The sequence below is a fragment of the Rhinolophus hipposideros genome (assembly GCF_964194185.1).
Source record: "Rhinolophus hipposideros genome assembly, chromosome: 7".
Lineage (NCBI taxonomy): Eukaryota > Metazoa > Chordata > Mammalia > Chiroptera > Rhinolophidae > Rhinolophus > Rhinolophus hipposideros.
Genome location: NC_138053.1, coordinates 79,993,891 through 80,014,610, shown reverse-complemented (window position 1 = coordinate 80,014,610; position 20,720 = coordinate 79,993,891). Strand labels below are relative to the sequence as shown.

The following is a 20,720-nucleotide window of genomic DNA, read 5'->3' as shown; positions in this document are numbered from 1 at the left end:
TCTGCTCCTCCTGATGGCAGAACCATCAAATCTATCGACTCGTTTTGCTTTTCCAAATAACGGGGTTGCCTTCCCACTCTGTGTGGGATAAATGGCCATGCAGCTTGATCTGAGAGAGGTAGCTTTTCAAAAACTCAGCCCCATAAGCCTTCACCTGAGATCTGCCGGCCATTATTGTCTACCGGGCACTCACACCATGGGCCATAGGCCAGGAGTGAATGAGTGTAGAAGTCTATTTACTGAGCACGAAAGAGTTGGGATTCCCTAAGTATGTCATTTTTTATTTTCCTTTGTTGAAACTCTGGATCTACTTTTATTCTCAAGGAGTTTCCCCCATTCTTTAGGTTACCATGAATGCATTCAGGCTGTGTGAGACTAAAGTCACAAATTAAAACTGATACAATGGGTGGCTGACTCTTGAGTGCAGAGTTCCTTCTTGGAAATGTCTGGTTGGCTGTTTTCCTGGTAAGCTTGTTGACCTTGCTCAGTCAAGCCACCTGGGAGTGCTGGCCCCATTTCCCAGACTGAGCATCAAGATATTAGATCAGACCGATAATGTACTTGGTCTGTCTCAATGTGATCATGTTTTGTTTTGTGGGTAGTGGTGATTAGTTTAGTTGCCAACATGAGATGAGAGTGTTGGAGTCAGAAGACTTGGATTCTAGTCCGGACTTTCCACAAATTATCTGTGTGAGTGTACACATGTCACTTCCCCTCCCTGCACCCCATTCTTCATCTATAAATTGGGTGGGTGGATGAGATCAGTGGCTCACTATAATGGAGCCCCTCCACTTGGCTTTATGGATCAAGTTTCAGTACTTTTTGTTTTTTTCCATAGTTGTTTTTTCAAAACATAACATAATCCCAACATAGAGAGCTGAAGCCACTCTCGAAGCCAAAATAAGGCCCAGACTAAGCAGAGTTCGTGGAGCTTTCCCTTACTCCTGACTCTGACCCTCAGGCTCTTCTTCAGGGTCTTCTTGACTCTGCCTCCAAGTAGGAGACTCCGTGATGTTTCTCTCCTGCCTCTTGCCTTCTGGCCATTTTTCTGGGTAGGCTGGTCCCTGGCTGTTCCCTGCATGTAGGCATTCCTGGCAGTGGGTTGGTAGGAAAATTAAAAGGAGATGAAATTTAAATCTCTCCAGTTTGCTGCTTGTCAGCAGCTCTGATCACACGCTTGTTTGGGGCGGAGGATGAAACCAAAGACACAGAGAAGGTTTTAGGTTATCCATGCTTTGCAATTCCAAGGTTAGGTTTTCTGTGCATTGCAATTCTGGTGGGGCTGGGCTCGATGTGCCAGGAGCGTCTGGTGTGGGCTGACTGTCCTCATCTGTATCTCTCTCTCCAGCACCACCTCTAGGACAATGGGTCCCAGACCTGGAATAGCACTTAGGATAACCCTGAACTTGGGGTACACTGGTGCCTTTTCAGCATTTATTAAAATGAGGAGCAGCCCCAAACATGCAAATAAGATGGAAGTGATTTCGTTGACTCTCTATTTCATATGTGGCTCTTCGTTTATATTTCATTCTTAAATACATGCAACAACTCTGTGCAGTAAGGTTTACTGTTTCGAAGTTGTTTCCTTGCTTACCCACCTCCTGGTGGAACTGAATGTGCCTTGATTGTCAAGAATGGTGTTTTTATATGTGCATTTCTTGGCCCCAGTCAGTGACACATAGTAGGCCCATTGACTGTGTTTGTTTTATGTAAGGATAGCTGAGTGAATGAGAAAATGAAGCGCTCAGGCTTAAGTTACTGGGTTAGCAGTAAGTGTGGAGTAGGCATCTGTCTCCACAAGCCCCACCAATTCAGGAGTGAGGAAGGCGTTAGGTTGTGATTCCAAAGTCTCCATCTTCACAGCATTTACCTGCAGTCCCTCGTGCCCTCTCCTAAGTGTCCCTGGCCCTGGGCTGCCCTGCAGGCTTTCTCCACCCCCAGCATTGCCCCTGTCCCTGGCTCTGCCTTCCAGGAGAAGCTCTCAGTGGGGATCAGGAGGTAAGTGTTCCATAGAAAATTGACATCCTGCTCTAATGTTTATCTTTGGGACTGTAGGCTTCTCTGCACGGTGGTTCCCAAACCTGTTAATGATAAAGTCCTGGGCCATACCCCAGGTCTACTGAATCTGGATTTCTGGAGATGGATGCCTGCCTATGCAGGTGGTTTTTAAAGGAACAGATCCTGCCTTCCTGGCCAACTTCGTCTTCAGCTAAGAGCCCCCAGGAAATGACCGTTAGGGTCACATGGGCCAGTTTATCCTCTCCAGCCCCTGCCATGCCAAATCCCACTGCGACACTTTGGGTCATGGTTTTCCCCCACTTGGAAAAGTTTTTGCTTCGGCTGCCTCTATTTCCATTGCAGGTGGCCTTTGGAGCCCAGCTCATCCTCTAAGTCCCTTCTTTGGCTTGAGTAGCTCACCCTCGCTTCCTCCTTTTCTGCTAGCTCCTGTGGCAGATGCCTACAGATTCACCTACAGAATGCATGGCAGTCATTCAGGAAGTAGTTGGTGAGCAGTTGTGTTATGCCAAGCACTCATCTAGATGTGGGGACCCGACAATGGACAAAACAGACCAAGACCCTGGCCCCGTGGAGCGCACATGCCAGTGGAGGAGACGGACAGAAAGCAATGAATAGATGCATTTGTAATGTAAGGTAAGGTCTGCTAATGACAGGTGCGAGGAGGCACCCAAAGGGGCGAGGAGCTGGATAACTAGGGGTGCCATTCTAGGTAGGGTACTTGGGAAGGCCTGAGTGAGTGACGTGCTGGGGGGATCCATGTGGGTCCGAGCCACAGGTTGTTTCAGGCAGATGGAACAGCAAGTACAAAGAGCCTGAGGCAAGGGCATTTTTGCTGTATTCAAGAAAGAGCAAGGAGGTCCCTTCCTAGCACCTAGAGGGCTGCTGGGTACTTGGTTGGCGCTCAGTTAATACCCGAATGACTGTGGCTGGAGTGAAGATGAGGGGGAGAGATAATCAGGAAGAGGGTTATATACGTACCACTTTGAAAGTCACCGTGAGGACTTCAGATTTTATTCTAAGTATGATAGATGCTATTTGGTGCCTTGAGTAGAAGAGTACTATGACAAAATGTACGTTTCTCCAGTGTGGAGAATAGACTACTCATATGACGGGTTAAGGCAGAAACAGGGAGACCAGTCTGGACGTTCTTGTGGGTCTAGGGCTCGGGACGTGGACTAAGGTGACTTCAATGCAGATAGTGAGAAGAAATTGGCCTCAGGATGCGTTCTGAGAGTAGAAGCTATGGGTTTTGGGGTGGGAAGTCAAGTCTGAATTCTACAACTTTTTGCATCAGCAGCTGAGTAGAAAGATGATGCTAAACCCATGTCTTTGCTAATTTTCTTCTTGTCAGTTTCCTTTCCATGAGGGCAGGGACCATGCCATCTATAAGGGCAAACCCCTAGCAGGGGCCTGGGTCCCCACTGGTTCTGCATTAAATAACAGAGTCCACAAGCAGCCGGCACTGCCGATTAACACACAGCCTAAATTCCATTCTGGGGCATCAGCCTCCAAGGAGGTGGTTTGCATGTTCACACTGCAGGGGATTTTTGTGAGGGTGGCCCCTGCATCACCTGGTTGTCATCAGGGAGTTAAGGTGCCGCCTCTGCTTCTGCAGGAGTTGGGATGGGCGAGGAGGTGGGAACAGAACCCAGAAGTTCAGCGGCCCAACCTTTCTCTTTCCAAGTTTGCACATCTTTGTGGGAGGGGTCCTTCCTGTACCCTGCACACCCTGGAGCTTCTCTGCCTTTGCAAATGTCCATCTTGTTCTCTCTCGAGCATTTCTCTCACTTTCCTTCTTCACTCATCAAAACATTGCTCCTTCCTCGAAGCCCATTCCAAATGCTGTTTCTTCCATGTAGCTTTTCCTGAGGTGCCAGCCAGAGGCGGTTTCTGCCTCCTCTGAACCCAATAGTGGTTTATGCCTTGTGTATGACATCATCTTCTCCAAGGTTTTACCCCGTCCTTTGAGCCAGAATGCCCACAGTGAAGTGACAGGCCTTAATTATCTTTGAGTCCTTCCCTCCAAGGCCCAGCACAGTCTCTTGAACCCAGTAGGCATTTGCTAAATAGTATTCAAATTGAAACTGACTTCCTTTATGACTGATATTTTCAGCAGCTGCAGGACACTTGTCTTTTAAAGGAGATTTAGGTTAGGAATCAAACAATCAAATGTCTACAATATGTCAGATGGAGAACATGAGTAAATGAAGTGGGACAAGTATAAGAAAATTTCTGATAGAGACGCCATCCTCAGAAAGATTTTACTTTCTTTGTAACCCTTTAAAAGATGATGAGAGGCAATGGCTGCTGGTTCCGTGTTGGGAGTCAGTAGGCCATGGTGCAGACAGGGGTGAGCCAGAGAGCATCCATTCATCTGAAGGTGACAACCAAGGGGACAATCTTAGGTCCAGTCATTATTCCTGGATAATCTGTATTCCTGGCCACAGTATTCCTGGATAATCTGATTTGCCAAGAGAAGTTGCAACTTCAGGCTTTTTGCCTGGAAAATTCCGATTTCTAAATGTTGGCAAATGATTTTCGTGTTTGTTTGTTTGTTTTTTTCTCCCCCAGCCAGCACCGCTGGGAGGGCCTGGCTACCAGTTTAGGACCTCTGATTTACCTGTTAGGCTTTCTCCCCCAAAGGGAAATAAGTAAATTTACTTTAAAATCTCCAGGAGATCTAGCTGCTTTTCAGAAAAAGGAGGATGTTTGCATCTTGTTTTTATTCTCTAGCATTTGCTTTCCATTGTCCTGCTTCCATCCAAGTGGGAATCCCAAGGTTACTATTATTAATTTGTGCCTGAATCCCAGCTTGGTGTGGCCTAAGCACTTCTGGAGCTTTCCTTGAACTCTGTATAACGAGCTTTTTATTTTCCTCCAGGAGTGGTTTAAATGGAGGCTGCGTCTTCTGCAAAGCATAATTGGTTTTAAATTGTAGGTTTAATAATAATGATGTTGGGCTTAATGTAATGCCTTTCAGCCCCTGCTGGCAGCACTTGGCAACCAGTCGCTCATTGATCTGCATACTCTCCTCAGGAGGGGACAGCTGTTAGGGACCTGAGTCCCCCACACTCCATCCGGATAGGGGTGAAGGGGTCCGAATGTCTCCTGTGGCCATGGGCACTGAAGGAGAGAGAGGACAATGGACTTCCCTTTGTGCTCAGGCTTGGAGGGTCCAAGGTTGGACTGTCAAGGCTCTTGGTGTCTTTCCCTTCTTTTGTCACCTTTGGGTCACCCCACAACTAATTAGAAATTCTGTTGGAAGACCAGCAGAGGAACTCAAATTCCACAATCTGGCTTCTGTGTCGAAGGTTTAATTGGAAGGAAGTATTAATTTAATTGGCTGCCATCAGGCTCCTGGCTTCTTTTTGTATTTTAAGTAACTTTTTCTTGTATTCTCTTACCATGACCAATAGAACATGTTCTGAAATGATTAACCCTTGGAGTTTGGTCTCTCGAAGTGAAAAGAGCTCGGGTTCAGAAGTCGGAGAGCCTAGATTCTGATTATGACTCTTTCTAGAATGATCTATATAAACTTAAATGGGAGATTCACCTCTCATGGCCTCGTTGCTGTGCTGGATAGATGAGTAGGTTAAATTACACAACCACAAAAGTCCCTTCCAGTGTTTGCAATGGATGACTTAAGTATTTCTGTGAAATGACCAAACTCCTCCTTAAACAAAATTTGGGGTGTTTCAAAAGTCAATAAAAATACCAATCTACATATGTTATACAACAGACTAACTGAGGCTTGGACAAGTGAGGGCTTGTTCAGCGAAAACTCAGTATTTATGTTATAAAAAGCGCAGAGAAGGATGTTGGCGTTGTGTGATGTGGGGCGTCCTGCTTGAAAATTACAGGCAGGACCGTCAATGACAGGGTAGCAGTAGCCACAGCCGACTGACGACCGCCCTTTGGAGATTTCCCAGGGTCCACCCTGTGGACAAACCACAGATGTTCAGCTCTTGTGGTCTCGTTCACCATCGATGACAAGTAGCTCCTCATTTGTGTTGGGTTCTGAACTGCCGTGGCTTCGACCACCGTTTCTGGATGGTTTTTTGTTTTTGTTGTAGATGGGAGCAAATTATAACGTAGGACGAATGGCGGTGTGGTGAAAACGGAAACATGAAGCCTGAAAAAGTTTCTCTGGGCTTGCAAATCAGCAATGGCCATTTTGACCAGTGTTTTGGAAGAAGTGGTGCTTGCAGACTTTGAAGCTTACACCTATAGGACACTCTATTTTGTATAAATGTCACCTATAGAAACCTAATCAGACAGCTGCATTCTTACTTCCCTCTCTCCTCTGAGCACACTTTGCTCCTGGAGGCTCCGAGTTCATGCATAGATTTTAACTATCTATATCACATTCCGTTTTTTTTTAAATCTTTAGGTGGTGTGCTGTAATTTTTTAGAGGAAAATGGATAACAGAAATTAACAGGTTTTATTCTCTCAAAATAAACATTCTTAAAAAGGGCTGAACCTAATGTGAATGATAAACTCATTGGGAAGGGGAATTGTACCCCCCTTTTCCAAAAATGATTTGTTAGTCTCTCTGTGAAATGGAATAATAGCTTCTAAGTGGCTGTTACTCGCAGCTGATGAAGGTAGGCTAACCTGGCTGTGCAGTGACAGAGAAGGGAGAGGGAGGATGGGCAGAGGAAGCAGCAATAAAAAGGGTGTGTATTTACTGTGCTGAGGAGTTAGCCGTAAACAACTGTCCATATTGACTCCAATTCTGAGAATTAGGGTCCAAATTTTGGAGTCTGGGTATTGGCTACAAAGACTAACATGTTAATGCCTGTAATTAGACCTCCAGATAAGCCCAGGGCTCTAAGAAAAGGTTAGCTCTGATGGAGAAAGGCAAGGGCAGCACTCAGAGAAGATGGATTGGGGGAGGCAGTGCAGGGACAGGTGGTCGGGACCAGGCGTGTGTCTGCATGTGCCTGGGAAGAGCCCACGGTCATGTGCTTCCCCTTGACACAGCCTTGAGAATGAGGCCTTGAGTGAAGGTGGAGTTGAGAAATTTTCTGAGTTTTCTAAAAGCCAGTGTACACTCTGAGAAAGAGCCAAAGGACCATTTCCGATTCTCTCATCACCACATAGCCAGCACCAACCACCCAATATTATTGTTATTTACTATTTAGTGGATTATTAAATAAATGGAAGCTAGAGAGGCGCTTCGGAAGACCTCACACCAGTACTGTTCTCTCTCAGCACACAAAGGGTCTTGTGGCCACTGCAGGGCTACTCTACTACTTGGTGGAGTAACAGACCTCTTCACTTACTTGAAGCAGAAAAATAATTTATTGGAAGGATATTGTGCCCTTCACGGAGCCAATGGGGAACTGAAGATAGGAAGCGAGGAATCAAGGTGGACTATAGGACGACCGCCAGGGTCACTTACAGGGATGGTCTGGGGCACACTGGGCCAACTCAGCACGAGGGCACTACCCAGTACGTCGTCCTGCTCCTCTGGCCTCTGCTCTCAGTGCTGCCCCCATGTGGAGGGCTCCTCCTAAAGTGCTCCTCATTTACACGTCCTCCCTCAAGACCCAAAGTCCAGGGTGAGAGGCCCAATGCCTCAGCCACTCGGGAACTTGGGTGCTGACAGTCCCTGCTATGGTAAGTAAGCCTGGTGGGAGGCGGGGCCCAGTCTTACTAGTGGAGAAGCCCCTCTCCAAAGACAGAGCCGGTTGGCCTTGCTGGGTGGCCAAGCCAAACACACAGCATCCTCTGGGGGCAGGAGTTGAAAGAACCCTCAATGCAGTGAATAATCCCGTTAATTAAGCAAATACAAAAAGAGAAAAACACCCCTGGTATATATTTGAGAATTTTATTTTTGTGTCAAATCAGAGTGGACAAGGGCCAGCAGATTACAGGATATTCAGGATATATTAATGGCAGTTCCCAGGGGCTCTGACAGCTTATTGGCTGATGTGACTCTCTGCACATTCTGAAGGAAAAGTCTCAAAGTGAAAGGGACTGGCCAAGGTAGTTTTGTCATGGGCTCAGCCCAAGCCAGAACACTGACATGTGTTTCTGTGTCCAAGCTGTGATTCCCCACCTGCAACATTAGCTCTGACTCTGTCCCTTTCCTTCCTGCTGAGCCGCCAGCCGTGCTGGGCTGGTTTTCTGTGGGTTCCCCATTGGGAAGAGGGGTCAGGGGGCCTGTCAGCCCAGCCTAATGCCCTACAAGGTGCTCCAGCTTCTGAGGATGAAATAACTCTTGTTTGTATTGCACCGTTAATTCCAGCTCCTGTCTGTCTCCCGAATTCATTCACATGTCTGGTCCCTTCTGCCCACAGCAGGACTGCCCAGGCCAGGGGCTTCTCTGTTCTGTGTGTCTTGTCTGCCAGTCTGCTGGCAACTCTCTCCAGAAGCCCTCTGGGTTCTCAGACGCCTCCCTCAGGAGGTAACTCCTCCTGCCTTCGACCACACTGGATTCTGAACTTTCCCAGGACCCGGGCCTTAACGCATTTGCATTTTATAGCTTCTCTGAGCTGCCACTTAGTAGGGCTCAACTAAGGACTCAACAAATTTTGTTCAGTCAATGAATGATTCAAGTACCCCGGAAGGCTATCTGCCTTAAACCACACCTGGCCACTGCTGGGAAGAGTGACACCTGAAAGTCTATCCAGTAGAGGTGGAGTTGGGGTCAGGCAGCCCTTCAGCATGCAGAGCTTGGCAGACCTATGGAGCCTAGAAACAGACCACAGAGGAGAGGGCCCAGGCTCTGGCCTGGAGGTGCAGCACGCCTGGGCATGGCATTAGTGTGGTTACACGACCGCTGGGCTGGAGAGGTCCAACAGGGGAGGTGAGACATGATGGGAGGGTGATGGGATGGGCGATGGGAAGATGGAAACTTCTTCACACGTGGGCCCAGGACAGGACTACCTGATATAATCCCATGATCGTGTATCATCTTTAAATTGACTTTCCCAAAATGTGTTCCTTGGAAGAGTCTGCCTTCCTCCTTCCCGTCCTCATGTTAACCTACCTCTCTCATCTTCTCTCTCCAAAGGCAGAAGGGCAGAGAGGGCACCCCCAGGTGGGTAAATGTATCTATTTCTGAATCTACCCATGTCTTCCCGAAGTATGCAAAGTGTGTGGTCTCTGCCTTCGGAGCAAAGTGGTCGAGTAATAAAGTGTCAGAGAAAGAATTTTGCTCTTCCCCAGCAGCCTCCCACCTCTTCCTCCCGCATGTTCCCTGGTTACAGCATGTTCCTGGTCCTGCCTGACTGTGTACCCCACTCCTTCCTCCTCCTCCACCCCAGTTTTCAACAGCTTCTCACCCTCTCTGTGCCATTATCTCTGCCCCAGTTCTAACCTCATTAGTAAGAATCTTACAACCCAAGATGGGTGAGCCCCCACGCCAGCACTTGTAATTACTCATCCTCCCTCACCTCCCTTTGTGCCCACCCACTCCCCCACCTTCTTACTCTATCATTCCATTGTTGTTATTTCTGGGTGCCTGGGAGGGAACAGCATGAACTAGCTGCTGCAGAATCAACGTGTATTGGGGACCACCCTCCTCAATGTGTTTTAAAAAGGACGAGTTTGAACAGCTGTTACTGCACACACCCAGGCTCTTTAAGGAAGCTTCGGAGGGGAGTGAGACTTCCGAGCACAAAATAAAAGATCAGTTCTTTATTCCTTCATCTAAAAACTTTGGTTTAGCTTGATTTGTTGGCCCTCTCGTCTGAAGCCCAACATGTGGTCCATGGAAACTTGTTAGGGGGGAAGTTTCCTTCTGAAAGGGGGGAAGGGAGGGAGAGTACAGTTTGTGAAAATACCATTAAACAAACCTAAAATCTGTTTGCTGAGGGACTTCTCAGAAGCATTAATATGTTGTATTTGCTGAGGACAGGGAACATGTCTCTGTCGTTTATTCCATGCCTAAAAATAAAAGATGACCAAAAGTGAGTAAATGCAGCATGAATTTCCAAGAGGGGATATGGTTATGGCATCTTCTAACCTTAGGACTCTACATTTGCAGAGCATCTCCCAGCAGAGGTTTGAGGACATCCTGCTGTAGGTGAGGCAAGTGGGAGGAGGGATGGGCAGAGTGTTTCTTGGCCATTATTTCATCTTAAGGAAGCAGACCGGAAATGAAGGAAAGTTGCCCTTAATGGATACAGTAGCCATTGGGTTGGTGGCTCTTATGTTGAACTCAGGCACAATTGCATTAAAACATACATTTCTGAGCATCTAGAGTGATGAACTCACTGTAATTCTTAAGAAATATGCAGACAACATGCTAGGTACTTGAACAATAGTGAACCAAACACAGTTCGTGGTGTGAAATAACTTCAGGAGTTTCCATGATTGAACAAGCCTGGAGGAACAATCAGAGAACAATACAAGGTAGTATATGATTGTGAGTCAAGGAGTACAATGCCCACAGTTAAGTGCTAAGAACAGTTAAAAGAAGAGCAAATTGGACATGCCTAGGGTTATCATGAAGACATTCGGGAGAAAGCGGGACCAGAAGTGGATGTTTAAGGATGGGATGGATATGGATTGTAGAGCAATAGAAAGCCCAAAGGAAAAAAGGGGAGACACGTCTAAAAGTCCAGAGGTTGGGGTAGTCTTAGACATGTTAGGTAGGAAGATATGGCAGAGCCTCCTGCTAGAGCTGTGCTAAAGGTAGTTGGAAATATTATGTTGACGTTTACATGAGACATCGCAGAGAAGGAAAACAAGAGAGCTAAGGGCTCTCAAAACTGCCCCCAGTACCTTCTTTCATTCAATTACGAACTAAGGTTCGGTTGGAGTAGTAGAGGAATGTTGGGGTCTGTAGCTCTGGGAGAGCTGGAGGATTGAGTTTGTGGACAACTTGAAATTTACAATGGGAGAGTATGAAGCAGACATTAAAGGATCAAGTATACGAGCCAAAAAGACCTTATGGAAACTTCCAAAATCAGTATCTCTGGGATTCTGGACATCTGGATTGTAAATAGGCATCTGATGGGATTCCATGTACATGATGCCTTGAAGACCATTTCTCTTTGCTGACCAAATGTTAGGCCAATCAGTTGAATGTTATAGGAGAAATCCCGCTTAAATATTAATAGCCCACCAATTCACGCATTCTAGCTTAATGTGCAATTTCTTACTTTTTGGAGGTGGTTGAAATTAATTAACTCATTCATGATTTTTCATGGTACCAACAGTTCTGAGCAGTTGTGTTGAGGCACCCTGGCCAGTTAATATTCAGACAGAGCTTCTGGATATCTGTCATACAAGTTAATGATTTTTAATTTTTAAAGCCATGAGCAAAATAACAGAATAAACTCTACTTATACATATTTAAAGACCAGGTTGACTCAGTAGCAGTCTGATCACATTCTCTTGATTGTACATTAGGTTAAGATATGCGCTGAAGGTCCTCACATGAGTGTGCTGGGGCCAAGGCCAGACTGGGGACCTGACACTTGGAAATCACTGTCACCATATCCAGATAAGGTGCAGAGAGCCCAAGGAGCACAGACCATGGGCCAGAGTCAGAAGTCATTGCAAGTAGGCACAGGAACCAAGACAGGGTGCTGGGGGTCTGGAAGGCACACAACTGAACAAGACTGATTCTTACTGTAAGAGTTTCACAACCATGTGCTTCTTTGAGGGCCAGGTGCTGCCTGCAGTGAGTCAACCTTCAACAGTCTTCAAGGCTCAGCTCTCTGTTGGTCTGACGACCACCATGATGGTGACTGACGGAGAGGACATGCCTCAGCCAAATGACTCATGTTCACTTGCCCAAGCTAAATTCACGACCTCATCACTTTGATGGGATCTGCCATCCTACACAGTCACTCCCTCTGATGCCAGAGGAGGCCTTTCCCTCCCTTTCGTGTGACTATTCGACACTTGAACTCGTGCACAGTTGTGTATCAACTTCAATGGAAGCCACGTGTCATGGTGGTTATGGAGTACAGCTGGCTGAGTGCAAACATTCGCCACAAATCAAAGCTCATTAGATGGAAGCCGTAAATAATACCAGGATCGGGGAGGGAGGAGATTGTAAGTCAAGTGCTGAATTGGAGAGATAATCCAGTCTGCACTCTCTAGTGTCCTTCCCACGTGGAGTGTTCGCTTTCAGCTGTTTAAGCTTGGCCTGACATTTATAGGCATTTTTCAGCCCCCTTCTACTGTCTCCCACCCTTCTACCACACACTTCCCCTCAGCAATGAGAAAACTGGGAATAATTTGACTTAAAATCAAGGTGGAGCTCAGTAGAGCGGGTAATTAAGAATGTGATTTTTTAAAGCACTTAAGGGGTTATGAGAAATCAGAAATGTCTTTTTCGTTTGAATAAAGTTAGTGGTTTGTGAGGGCAGTGACTGAGACGTCATTATGTGTGTTCTCAGAAGCTGAGGGGCTCCGAGAATAGCTCTCAGTAACTGTTAGTGTCAGGATGAACCTTGCCAGCGTCAGCATGACCCTGGCTCCTCCCCACCGAGCACCTCCTTGCCAGCGGCTGCAGCCCCTCCTGGCTCTCTGCTACCAGCTGTCAGGACGACCTGCTTCCTAAGGAACGTGGGCCCCAGACTTCCTGGCCAGTCCCCAGCCTGCTGCACTTCAGCCCCAGAGTTCTGCCCTTAAGGGCAATGCGGTCTCTTGCTTAGAGCAGACCAAAAGGAAATAAAGAAACTCACCAACCTACCAACAGCTACCGTCTACCATAAAGAGAATGATGTGCATGAGCCATATTGGAGGAAAAGAACTAAGAGGGATAGAACCACTTTGGCACATTCTTCATATGAATTTTAATGACCCTGTATGCTCTTAAATATCATTTAAAACCAAGAACATGGAAACTTTGAGGAGACTGAGAAGGGGTGACATCAGCAAGAGAGTAGAATAGCAAGGCTCAGACCCTTCTGTCCCCAAGGAAGACATCGACTCAACTACTGTACATGGACCCAGTCCCTGTGTGAAAAATCCAGTTAGGAGGCTCCTGCAACCCAAGTGAGCACGAAAGCTGTCTCTTCAAAACTGTCATCTCACTACAAGTTGGAAATGGCCAACTACATGCAATGACTCTTCAAAGAATTTGAAAATACAGGAAAGAAGTCAGTCCATTGACAATAAAATATAGATGAACGTGTAACGGTTCACAGTGGATACCTCATGTGAATGGGGACAGTCTGGCCATGGAATACTAAAGAGAGAAGCATTGAGGAAACAAGCTATAGAAGTCCAAGGACAGCACCTGCTGTCCACTCCTTCAGCACTTGTGCTGTTGGTGACCAGAGTGTCCGAGCCCTGGAGAGGAAGCTACTCCTACCCCTCAATGGAAGATGACCGTCCTTGCCCCCCAAAAAACAGTGGCCACACCTCCCTCCAGTTGGGAGCTTCAGCTTTTAACCTTACATCCAAAAGCTAAAATTGGAAAAGGACTTTTTATTGCTTTAAGTGACACATTTTGAAAATGGTAATTTAAGTTATAACAAAGATAAAAAGCAATTTCCTGACCACCACTGCTCTCTCTCTTTTCCCTCTTCCTCTCCCGCCCTTTTCTCTGAAAAATGCAGCTCTAGAAAATATGACCCTGTGGAATAGTGGATGTGAGAAATCTGTGTAGCCTGAGCTGAAAAGCAATTAGCTGTCCCCGAGCCGTCTCCGAGCGGGCAGAGGCACGTCCTCGAGGCAGGAAGACATCACCATGATTTAGTTCTGTGTTGGGTGGCTTGCTGACAGCATGCTGTGTGTCCTGGGGCCCCATAAGAAATGGCTGGCCAAGACTGAGGTCACCACTTTGCCCAGCTGGACCATATCTTTGCAGTGACTGAAGGGTCAGTGAGTGAGAAAGAGAAGGCCTACGCAGGCTATAACTTTGAATATGCATACCACCATGAGCTGTTGCTCAGGTTTCAAAATGGTAAATTAAGCTTATGCCTGCTTGGTTATGTTGCTGGCACTTCTTTATGTTTTAAAACAACCAAACTTCCTTTATAGCACTATATCCCATAATGTGAAACTCAAAGGTCTACATCCAAAAGTTGCTAATCAATACGTATAAAAAAGAATTCCGTGGTCAGATACGTTTTTAAAGCCCCGGTTTAAGCCTTAAACAGGTTACGACAGGGACTTGTCAGAGACTTCCATGGGAATGGTGATTTGAGAAGAGTATGTCACAGACAGATATTCTCAGGTGTTTCTGATCATGGAAGCCCTTTTCAGTCGGTGGCTCTTAGAAGTGTCGTTCGGTAGAACAGTGTTGGCTGCTCTATGGCTATTCCTCGGGTCAGAGGTCTTCACCGTCTCCGTTGATCTTTCACACTAGATGACTCAATACCTTGTATTCATTTCTCTTCTATATGTTGGTATTCTAAAGAAAGTGACCCATTTCTATCATGTTTTATAGAAGATCCATCTGCCAGCTTGAAGTAGGAGGAGGATTATTTAAAGGTTTCAGATGGCCTTATGTCATGTGCTGTTTTAATGATGAGAAAACGGAGGCCCAGAGAGATGAGATAGTCGCCCATGATGCCACCACTGGCCGTCCGAGTGGAGCTGTGACCACTAGCTCAGTGCCCTTTCACAGGCCTCTCACTTTTTCATACATGATTTCCTTTGAGCCTAAGGACATGGCTCCTGGCTTGTCCCCAGGAGTCCCCCAGTTTGTTCTTTTTTTTTTTTTTTTTTTTCCCCAGTTTGTTCTTGATCCATTCTTCTTGAGAGGATTTACACAGGTTCCTTGTGCCAACTGTTATTTAGCCATTTTCACATTCTCCAATTTTGAGTAGAGCAATTCCTTGCCAGATATTTTTTGGTAGCATATTTGAAGGCAAAGTGATAAACTGGGAACAACCAGATCCACTCCTTTGGAACACCTTCCTGACTAGTCCCCCTTTTCACCTGTGAGGTTGGCTCTTCCTTCCAGAGTTGTCCTCACATCTGGAGGCTTGCCCTTGCCAATGGCAAGAGGATAGGTGGTGCCAACAGCATGGAACCAGGGCCTGGAGTGAGGTCTCTGTCCGCCATGTAGGCAAGGTTTCACCTCAAAGGGGACCAGCAACAGCATGCAGTGGTTCAGGCGAACAGTTGGCACCAGGGGCTCTGAAGGCTGGTGGAACTTTGTGAAGGGCAGGCTGGTGGGCGGGCTGGTGGGCAGCTTGGAACACATCTCAGCCATCCGTACAAGAGCCAGATGCTAAAACGCATTTGAAAACCAGCAAGAGATAGATGAGGCTTCGGTGGTTAGAACTGGGAGCGTGATCAGGACTTAAGCAGCGAGGAGGATAAATCGATGCCGTGTCTAAGGGTATGCCACTGAGCAGCTCTCCAATCTTTCCTGCCAAATGTCACAATTGCACTGAAAATTACGGGTGGTTTTGAGCAGGGACAAGGGTGGAGGGTGAGAGGGATCCCATGGGCTCGCTTGTAGGGAGAAGGGAGAGGCAGAAGCTGAGAACCAACAGCACCCTTTGTTCTCCCCATTGTAACACTGCCATTCTTGTCCTTATCTTCACTCTCACAAGTTCTCTAAAGGTGAAACAAAGTCTGTTTTGTTCACCTTTGTGTTGCCTGAACACAGCTCTGCCCCAGAGCTGCTTGGTAACTACTTTCTGAATGAATGAATGAATGAATGAATGAATGAATGAATGAATGCATGAATGAATGAATGCATGAATGAACTGGAACTATTTAACAATAGTGGAGATTGAATTAGGTCTGCCTTAGAGGCGACGCTCAGGAGCTGCATCCAGCCCTAACGTTGCTGGGGCGGTGCAGCTGGTGAGCCCCGCTCTGACACAAAGATTTTCCAGACCCCACAGGCTTGTGTGGCTTGTATTTGAGTCAGTGCTGACCAGACAGCCTGGATGTGGCATGAAGCTGAACTAATCTTGATAGAAGCAAACACAGTTAGATCCAAGGCTGCAAGTCTGTTTCTATTTTGGACAATTTATCCAGTAAACATTTAGCAGGCTGTTTCACCTCACTGAGAATAAAACGGAAGTTTTGGATAAGAATCCAAGAGCCAGAGTTTGGGCCAGAAGTGACATTTCTAAAGTCCCCAACAAATGTTTTCCAACTACCAACTACAATTTGGAGTTTTACTATTAGAAAGGGGCAGCAGATCAGACATGAAAAAGTGCAGTGCCTCCAAGGTAAAACATGGAGGGGGAGGGGAATCAATATCAACTTAATTTTGAATAGGGCCATGTTTCCTCCCAAGCTGGGTGTTTGGTTTTTATTTTTAAATCGTTCCTCCTGATACTTTAAAACTCTGTTGTGTTCTGATTCACTGAAGAGTTGGAAGGACTCAATTAATTTTTAATGCAAAATGCAGAGTTTGGATGTGCGTGAGTGGGTTTGGAGTGTGGCAGGATTCCAGGCCGAGCTGAGTTTACAGTCATAGGACTCAGGCTGTGGGGAGGAACCTCGGGGGCACTTAGCTCATCAATAACATCTTGATTCACGTTGATGAAAACTTTCAGACAAAATGCTAATACCTTTCAAGGGCCCAGACCCGGATTTTGGGTTTCTCCCTGTGCTCAGTGAAAGTCTCTTATGAGTCCCCCAGTGAAGTCTTTGTACCTCATGGGTCCTGGTCAGTCATTTCACCAAGACTTATGTGCTCTGGCAGGCTGATGCAGACTCTTCTTTCCTGAAAGATGAAAAGCATGTCACTGAAAATATTAGTCGGGCTCGAGGAAAAGCTTTGTGAGTTCTGCATAATCACAAAGAAAGAGAAAGTAGGTCACATTTGGAGCCTGTTCTGCTTGTGAAAGAAAAAGAAAAGAGGATGAAGAAGGAAGTGTCAGATGATTTCGTTTCATCACCGCTTCTTAAGCCAAACTGATTTGTGTCAGAGTCTATGGGTTCTGACAGCATCTTTGCACTTACTCTTGCGTCTGCCACAGGTTTGATGAAACCCTCCCCAGGTGGGCTCATGGAGGAGCTTGGGCCAACAGGGAGCCGATGGAGTCCATGGATGGGTCCCTCACGTGTGCTTCAGAGAGTTTGATTTGCTGATGAGTGGCAGGCATTTGGACTGGAAGAGAGTATTTGGGGAGGGGGCTTCTCTGGGGTTGGGGCCGTTTGAGTAGTTGCCGTTTCAGGTAACACTGCGGCACTCCCAGTGCCCAGTTCACTGGCTGCTGTTGGGTTAGGATTTGTAAACAGGACTAGAACACTCAGCAGGCCCAGAGGAAGCACAGAGGAAGAACTCTCCTGGTCTGTGGGGCTGTGGGAGTTTTTGGACCAGACCAGATTCCCTGAGACAGGTGCTAATAGCAATGGCCGCCCCAGAACCGCCTGGTAGAAACTGAACTTAGTGGCTTGGAGAGCTCTGCACACTTGCATGCAGAGGAGTGCTTTATGTAGAATGTACCAATCCAGGGCAGTGTCTCTGCTATAGCTCCAGTTTTCTTAGATACTCAGTGTTAGGAAAAAAAAAAAAAAAAAAAAGAAAGTCAAGCATGCCATGGATGGCCTCAGCTCTGGGTCTTATCTTCTGTCTTTTCACCGTCTTTTACCTATAGTTTTTATTTTGGAAGCACCACCTCATTTTTTTGCAGGAGTTGTAAAATCTGCATTGTTAAAAATTTATTTATTTATTTTTGGTACAGAAGAGTGTGGTTGTTAGAGAAGCTTGCTGTTAAAGGAAAGACTGCAGTGATGCAATTTGTAAAGGGAAGAATTCTTTGGTTGTGCAAATAAGCACAATTGAATAGAACTGCTTGGGGGTGAGCTTTGAGTCTAATGTATTTGCTGTTCATAAATTGGGAACTTTGGGGACAATAGGTCGAGTTCTGTCACTCTGACAAAAGAGGAAATAGTGATGTTGGGATTGTCTATTCATGTAACCTTTAGAGCTCGTGGTGGGGACCTCAGTCTACGTGCGGAGGCTGCAGTATATTTTGGTGCTTATCTTGTGTGTCACTACTTTGTCTCCCAAAGTTCCTTATCAGCATCATTAGTAACATTGAGTCAGGGCACACTGTGCATGGGGCATTAAGTTTATTACAGTCTATTACGTCCCAGGTTGATGTGGGTGTTTTGGCAGTTTTCAGGCCCACCAGAGTCGATGCAGACTTGTGTTGTATGGAGAGGCAGAGAATGCGGAGGGAAGACAGAGTCTGGCAGGTCTGCTGTTGGATTGGCCAGCGTCCATGGACAGGAAATCTAAGTCAACAAGGAGGCGAGTACAGGTAGCAGCGCCAGGCCCCAAACTGAAAACTATTAGATCATTTCCTCACCAGCAAAAATGAGGGCTGTGGTAGACCAAAAAGATAGGATATTTCATGAAGCCAAGGTCAGCTGCCTGCCAAATCCAAGGACAGTTGCAGCAAGAGTGGAGGTGGGTGTAAGTGGAAAGACCTGGCTCTTCCGTTCACTTCTGCCTGAACTTTGCCTCGCTGGGCCTCAGTTTCTTCTATCTCTTCGACAACATGGTTAGATTGGATGAGTAACAGTCAAACTTACTTTTTTTTAGGTACTGAAACCCTTTCTTGAAACAAGATTTTGATACAAAAGCCCAATATGCAAATCAAATAAAGTGGGCATGCTCCGGTCAGCTCTGTGGGGTTGGAGCCGGTTTGGGCACCTGAAGCCCAACTACTTGGCTCTGTCTTATGTATCGCTGTGGTTCCTTAACCTCCCGGGAACAGCATTAAAAGATACTGGAGTGAATAACATTTTAAAATTCCTGCTAGCTCAGAAGGTTGGTCACTAAGACAATGGAATCAGTGCTGCCTTTTTTCTAGAGCTGCTCATGGTTTCCCAGACTGCTTTCTTCCTGGAGGCCAGCCCCTCCTAGTTTTAGAAGGATCCCATCTGCACAGGGTCAGGCCTCTGTCAATCACAGGCCAACCAGAAGCTTCTGCAGGCCTTGACCAGAGATGGACTACACTGTAGACACACAAGTTGTGTGCTGTCTGCTTGAGGAGATGCCATGGAACGTTAGACAGCCCTTCCGGTCCTAGCCCTCTCATCTTCCTATGAGGCAGGGGAATTTGGAGGCAACAGGTGGGTCTTGAGATTCACAGACTGTGAGATTTAGAAGTGAAAGTGGTCGTGAAGCAACACCAGCAATAATGCCAGCATTCACCCCACATTCAAAGTCTCCTGTACAGGGAGTATGTGGTAAGTGGGGAAAAACATGGTGGAATCTTAACTTTCTGCAGAGACCAGAAACTAGTTCTAAAACCAAGTCAAAATGGGGTTAGTAGCCCCCTTTCCTTTACCCGAGAAGGCTGTCTTAGCTTTACGTAACCATGAGAAAATGGAAGCTCAAGTTCTATTCAAACTATACTATTAGAAATTCAGGGTCTCATGTTTTCAATACAGTCAAGATAAAAACCCTGATGTTCAATATTAATACTGGATTGTTGTCCCGGGTCTGCTTCTGGCTGTGTGACTTTGGACAAATCGCTTGGGCTTTCTGTGCCTGGGTTATGTTTATTAAATTGAGAGAACACCCAACTAGGCAAGGACACAACGAGATTTCACAAAGACGTGAAAATATTGAGAGTGGTCACCCTGCTCTACAAACAGTAGGTATGGCCGGTATGCAGCTGATGACAGCTGATGTAAATACCCATAGGGATGGCATTGTCTCGTCTACAGAACCTGGGGTTACCTGGACTGAGATTCCTGCTGTCCCCAGCTGGTCATTGCTCCTTTGTTAAATCACAGCTTTGCCTGCAGGGCAGAGGTCCAGAAGCCAACTTGCTTGGGCTGCTGAGCCTGGTGTGGGCTAAGTATGGGCTCTATCCACCTGGAGCCTGGCATCTGCTTTCCTGTTCCCATTACCCGGAGTTCTGCCTGCCTGGGGGTAAGTGAGTAGTTTGGGATTTACCGTGTTTCCCAAAAAATAAGACCTAGCCAGACAATCAGCTCTAATGCATCTTTTGGAGCAAAAATTAACATAAGGCTGGGTCTTATTTTACTATAATATAAAACCAGGCATAATATAATATATAATACCGGGTCTTATAATTAATATAATAATATAATATAATATATAATATAATACCGGGTCTTATATTAATTTTTGCTCCAAAAGATGCATTAGAGCTGATTGTCCAGCTTGGTCTTATTTTCAGGGACACATGGTAGCACCTCCCTATGCAGAGAATAAAAACCTGGGAGGCCAAGGGCAGGAGGAGATAAAAGAAGAAGAAGGAGATGACAGGGTGAATTAGACAGCTCAAAAGGAAAAGGAACTGTTCCTTTTGCCAGAAGGTTGATCATTGTACAAAGAATATATGTTCACTGTAGTAAAAATGTAGGTAAAGTAAAAGATTAAAAACTACTTGTTAGTGTCACCACCTAGACTTAAAAGGTTTCAGCTGCTTTACTTCCTGACTTTTTACATACATACACACACACACACACACACACACACACACTAATCTGTATATAAATAGACCTTTAAATGAAAAGAAGATCATACTTAGTGCTAGTAAATGTTTAACAAATGCCTAGGGGAGAAGCCATCCTGGTTTGTACCATTTGCCAATTTCCATGGTGTAAATGTTTCCACCATAGCTGATTTCAAACTACCAATGTGATGTCAACAACTCGCAGAATACCTGAAAATTTACCAGTCAGCTTTTGGGAACCAGCAAGAGCCAGCTCTAGCACACTATTGACCAAGTTCTGTTCTCAAATTGGCCTTTCTCCCTCCCAACATAGGCTTTACGCCTAAACTTTTGAAAGTTGTTTTTGTCAAATTACTTTTTGAATCAAA

At 46.1% G+C, this 20,720-nt stretch overlaps 1 protein-coding gene across 3 annotated transcripts in view; it reads left to right on the top strand.

Annotated features, from left to right (window-relative positions):
- PDZD2 (PDZ domain containing 2) overlaps positions 1-20,720 on the top strand; it is a 331,929-nt gene that overhangs the window by 77,398 nt on the left and 233,811 nt on the right. Inside the window, exon 2 of one of the 3 annotated variants that reach the window (XM_081053223.1) lies at positions 2,443-2,652. The exons of the other annotated variants lie outside the window; for them this stretch is intronic. The gene's annotated coding sequence lies outside the window, so the exon portion shown is untranslated. The remainder of the gene's footprint in view (positions 1-2,442; positions 2,653-20,720) is intronic. 3 annotated transcript variants of the gene reach the window in all.